The sequence below is a fragment of the Tenrec ecaudatus genome, chromosome 5 (genome assembly GCF_050624435.1).
Source record: "Tenrec ecaudatus isolate mTenEca1 chromosome 5, mTenEca1.hap1, whole genome shotgun sequence".
Classification (NCBI taxonomy): Eukaryota; Metazoa; Chordata; class Mammalia; order Afrosoricida; family Tenrecidae; genus Tenrec; species Tenrec ecaudatus.
Window position 1 is genome coordinate 54269083 of NC_134534.1, and position 6134 is coordinate 54275216.

At 37.5% G+C, this 6134-nt stretch overlaps 1 pseudogene; it reads left to right on the forward strand.

Annotated features, from left to right (window-relative positions):
- The first annotated feature begins 3298 nt into the window (after positions 1-3298).
- Positions 3299-3754, forward strand: LOC142448728 (ubiquitin-conjugating enzyme E2 variant 1 pseudogene; annotated as a pseudogene).
- The last annotated feature ends 2380 nt before the right edge of the window (positions 3755-6134 follow it).

A 6134-nucleotide genomic window follows, 5' to 3' on the forward strand; every position in this document is an offset into this window, starting at 1 on the left:
CTAAGACATTTTTCATGTGTTATGATTTGTGGGTGAACAGAGGGTGGATTTATAATTTTCCAGGGCTTCAAACCTGTTCTACCTGGTTCAGGCATGGCCAAGAAGAGAAATTGGCAGACCTCAATTTATAAAATGTGGGTGTTCTAGAAATGGGAAAATTACAGGTAAGTTCCCCATCAAAAACTTGATCTCCTTCTTAGAAAGCATTGGTAGCAGATAGGTTTCAGAGCGACAAATGCTCCTTTCCAGCAGAGTCAGAAACAATGGCGCACCCCTGGAAATTGGTGGCAGACCATTCCACTATAAAGGTGTGTCACTCTCCACAGTTCTGGCAATAATGCAAGCTCCCGCATCTCTCAGTCCAGGGTTTCAGCCCATCGTATTCCTTGCTGGGATTATGGTTGCAACACAATCGCATTTTTCAAATTGAGGTCTGTTCAGATTTTGCTGCATCAGCCAACACTTGATTCAAATCAGATTTTTTTCCCTCACAGAAGTGGTTGACAATAGGTTCTTTCAGGGTGTAGTTATAACAGCAAGAAGAGAAATCTAAATTTTAGACACTATCTTTGTGGAGTTTTCCCCTCCCCTGATGTGCATTAATTACATATGCAAATAAATGATCTAAAAACTGTTTTAAAGATTGTTAGTCGTTGCTCTTCTATGTGCCCTTTGCGGCTAGAGCAGCTACCGTAGGCAGTATACTCTAAAGAATTAAGGGTTAATCACATACCCCCGACAGTAGAGAATAGAGTGTTGACTGGCTTGTGGATAGTAAATAAATGCACTGCTTACAAGGAATCGCTAAGGGAAAGTCATGGAGAAGGGAAGACACAAGGTGCAGAGGAAAGAAATCAATATGCGTGACTATAAGAAATAAACATTTTAAAATAGCTCAAACGGACCCATCTATTCCCTTCATATATGCACACCTGAAAATTATTAGTATTTTAATATAAGGTCATGTATAATATTTAGAATCCATAAATGGTAAGCTATGAAAGGTTTTCTTCTTAAACAGAAAGGTCCATTTTTTATGACTATCTTGGTAAAATATTTATTATTCAAATATAATGTCAGTTTTTGCAATTCATATGTCAAAAATCATTATGTACATGACATTTACTCAAATATTACCTTTTACCCCTGTAACAGTGATAAACTTTTAAATGATATATTTCTGTTATTGTAGCATTTAGCTTTTTTAGTCGTGAATCTGATAAGCCAATGCACTTTAAATTCTCTGTGGTGAGAACCTGGACTCCTTCTTTGGACCCTCTCTCAATCCTTAATGGACAGATAGAATAAAAAGAAGCTTTGACAAATACAAATACAAGCCAAAATACTTATTATATAATATTCAACTATTAAAAACAAATATGTCACCTGGCTATGAGCATGTGTAAGTGCTGTCTATTTCAAAACCACCACTGCAGACAATCCTGTTAGTATCACTGAGCTCTTCTTAAAGAGCCCTGGGGGCAGAGTGGGTTACACATTGGGCAAGAACCGGCAGGGTTCGAAACCACCAGCTACTCTGTGGCAGGAAGACGAGATTTTCTACTCTTAAAGAAGTTACCATGGTGGAAACCCACAGGGGCGGTTCTACCCTGTCCTATAGGGTTGCTAGGAGGAAGCATCTAGATAGACAACGGCAGTGAGGTTGCAGTTTCCCCCGCCCCCCCGCGGGACAAGAATATATATTTCAAAAAAGGTCTCAAATGATCCTCACCATATAGGCATATATATGTTTTCATGGCAATTATGGCAAGTAAAATTAATACAATTAGCATTTTCATATTTGAAAATCAGAACACATAACTCAACAGGAAAAACATTATTGTATATCTATAGATCATTAGGTTGATCTTAATGTTTTGTGAATAAATGACTATATCCATGGCAAATGTTCTGGTAGCACAATGATTTATGCGCTGGCCTTCTAACTGAAAGTTCTGTGGTTAGAACCTTCTAGTCGGGCGACAGGATTTGAAAGACTGGCCAGTTGGTTTCCACAGCAGAGCATTTCCGCTCTGTCCTCCAGCGTTGCTGAGTCCTAATCAACTCAAGGTAGCGGGGAGTCGTGCCAAATATGAAGATGATTGCAACGCACAGCATTTCCTCCATCGGGTTCATACACATCTGATAGAGCACAGACACACTAGCACGCCATATAAATTCATGTGTTCATTACAAATAAAGCTTGACCATAAGAACAAACCCAAAATTCTACCTACGTTATGCATATAAAATGACAAAATTCTTATATGCAACTTATCAGTTTTCATTATTCAAAGCTCATTTACATGCTGCCTAATTACATTGCCTTATCTTTTCCACCCAAGGGTAACAACTGTAATATGACCTGATTTAGGATATTCTATAAATAATTGGCCTAAAGTATTAGGTACAGGTTGTGGCAATTGATAACAATGATGGAGCACAGCCAGAGCAAAGCAAATTAGCTAAAGACAATGCAACGGAAATAAGTGTCCATAATTTAGAAAGAAAAATTAAGGAGCTTTAATATTTCTTATTAAACTTCATTAATCATTTTGTTCATACAACTTTCAGCCATACTAGGGAAAAGCCAACATTTTTATTTATAAAGAAATGACTCTCATGCTGAGGAGGTATACTGAGGGCACTCAAAGCTCCACAGATCAATATTTACTCTATGTGGAATTGTCCGCAGTGGACACAGACAGAAGTGGTTGACAATAGGTTCTTTCAGTAGGTTCATTTTGAACCTTCAGCCACATAATGAGTGGAAAGGACCAAAGAGCAGATGTGCAATCACTCTACTTCTCAAATTTCAATTAAGGTATAATAAATAAACTACAAACAACGTTTTTGAGTGACAAAAGCAGATTTATAGAAATTGACTTCTAATCTAGATTTTAAGTAAGTGTTGCAAATGATCACGTTTATCTTGAACTAAAAATACACATAATGTACACCCACACACAACTATTATTTTCTTTCAAGGAAATGGTTAATTTAATTCTTGAAAAAATATTAATTTGAGAAAAATATAAATGCGTTAAATACGACTGATATGTATTTTAAAAATAAGTCATATTAAACATGAAATGATATTCAACTATTTTTTTATTATTTTTACCCTAATCCTAACCGATATTCAACTATTTACGGGAATTTTGTTTCACAAAATATGGAAGCTACCAATTTCCACATCCCCTGAGAATTTCCCCAAACATGATAAAACAAAATACAGGAAATTCATGAGGCACTTTAATAGAAGTTTCTAATGGTTGTAAAACAAAAATGAGAGCGACAGCAACGCAAGATGGCAGCCACCACGGGCTCGGGAGTAAAAGTCCCTCGCAATTTCCGACTGTTGGAAGAACTCGAAGAAGGCCAGAAAGGAGTAGGAGATGGCACAGTTAGCTGGGGTCTAGAAGATGACGAAGACATGACACTGACCAGATGGACAAGGATGGTAATTGGGCCTCCAAGAACAATTTACGAAAACCGGATATACAGCCTTAAAATAGAATGTGAACCTAAATACCCAGAAGCACCCCCCTTTGTAAGATTTGTAACAAAAATTAATATGAATGGAGTTAATAGTTCTAATGGAGTGGTGGACCCCAGAGCCATATCAGTGCTAGCAAAATGGCAGAATTCCTACAGCATCAAAGTTGTCCTGCTAGAGCTCCGGCGCCTAATGATGTCTAAAGAAAACATGAAGCCCCCTCAGCCGCCCGAAGGACAGTGTTACAGCAATTAATCACCAAGAGAAACCATAGGCCCTCCCCTCCCCCATTCGATTTAAGCAGTCTTCATTTTCCACGGTAGTACATTTTTTAGATAATGTCTTTAGACCTCAAAGTACTGGACAGGAAGCTCCCATTCAAGGGCAAGTTATCTTAAGACACTGTACATGTCCATTTGAAATATATAAGTTGTGCTCTAACAAAAAAAAAAGAAATTTGAGTGCATTTATGAAAATAGATAATTTCGCCTTACTATTTATTTTCTTTAGAACTGTGACTTGTTACTTATCTAAAACTTAAGAAATTCTTTAATAGCTTGCTTCAGAGTATGAAAATAAAAGGCTTCTTTTTATAAAAAGAAAATACTGATCTTTTCATGTTTATATTTCTAAATTCACATTTGTAGTATACTTCTAATAAGATATCAGAAACACTGGCCTTTGTACAGAAGAAGATTCCCGCTTGTATCATTCTCATAATTTTTTGACCAGCAGCTGTACAGGGCTTCAGCTCTGGATACTGCTATTAAAACTTTAGTTCTTGAAGCCTGAAACTATTTTATCAAAACTTGATGATGCAACAATATCCTTTGCTTAGTGAGAATTTAAAAATTACACCCAATTTAAGCCTCAGATTTACTTGCTGTGTGCTTTTAGGCAGCTCATAACATGTTTTTATGATTAACTTCTTTATTAGTAAACTGAGAAAATAACATCTGCCCGGAGAACAGAGAGGGGTTATGAGGATTATGTCGATTGGAGAAAATCTTTGAAAATGTAAAGTACACAGAAGTGAAACACGGTGATGTCACTAGACAAGGAAGAAAGCTAGAGTCGTATTTCACATATTAAAAAATAGACATTTAAAATTTTTAAAATTTCATTTACTTGTCAGAAAACATTATAATGATGCAATTCATGGAAAACATACTCTAAATTTATACTTAGAATTCATAGCCTCCATGCCACATTTCCTTAGGCAAATTAGATAGATACTATAATCATTCACAAGAAGCTTCCTGACACTCAGAATTGAAGGTGGTTAGAAGTTACCACAGACCCAGCTCTGGTCTTCTGTGTAACAGAACACAACATTGTGTGGTCCCACACCATCTCCAAGATCCCTGGCATGACAAAAGCCACTGCTTGGGCTATTGTGGCCATCTCTCTCATTAATGACTTCTCCTGTCTAGTTTGTTCCCAAACATAATGTCTCTTTAAGTAATGGATACGTTCTAATGTCATGTTTAAAATCAGTGCATCAATCTCACCTTTCTGCTCGTATTTCTTCAGTACTGACTTGTTCTGGGGTGGGTTGTTTTTTTTTTTGGTCAGTCCACAGTATACTCACAATTATTTTAGAACGCAGAATCTGGAATAAATCTACCCGAGTTGGAATCCTGTCTTTGTCACTATGTGACCTTGGGCAATTTACTTACTTTCTCTATGTCTGTTTCTTTGGAAGGATTCTAATTATTACAGGGTTAAATGTACACAGTGTGCTTAGAAAATTGCTTGGCAAAAATAGCAAATTGGTCTTTTATCGTGTTTATGGCTATTTTTATTCTGCCTCTATAGATTTTTCTTGAGGGAATGGTTTTCTAGGCCCATGTACTCCAGCCTTCTAGATCTGTCCATATATTTTCCCAAGGGCTCTTACTGAGTGCAAACATACCCACATCAAATCATCACGCATCTTTGTGCCAGCCAACAAAGCAGATTTTTTAATTTCTTAGGCTTCGTCTCCATTTCAGTCTATAATTTTGGATCAAGGTACAGGCAGTTAGTGTATTAACCCAGCAGCCATCTCCGTGTCTGAAACAGGGAGCTTCTTGTTGGCTAGAGTGGGAAAACTAGGCGTGCCAATCATTGACATTGTGATCTAATCACCAAATGATAAAAACATCATGGGAGGAAGCAAAATCTAAGCACTGGATATAATTACATTACTATTCACTAGCTGATGCAGAAGAGACCAAGTTGCTGCTGTCTTTTATACAAGGGTATACTCAATAGAATGTTTTAGGCCTCAGTCCAAGCTGTGACTGAGTCTAGTAGCTAGCAGTACGTTTCAGAAATCAAGACCAATTGTTAGAGAATTAACTAAGAGTCTCCGTAAACATTTTTTGATCCTTAAGTAACCGCAATCACAAAGTGGAAGCTACAATGATGAAGCAGTATGTTATGGGAGAAAGTGGTCAGGAATAGAATCAGATAGGAATGTTTTCAAATCCCTGTCCTGTAACGTGCTGAGTGACTAGGGAAAGTGTGGTTCAGTGGCTTCTGAACTGAGTTGCCAAGCACAAGGCCAGCCATTGGAAATCACCACCAGCTGCGGGGGAGAAAGATGAGACTGTCTGCTTCCATAAAGATTGAAGGACTGGACACCGAAGGG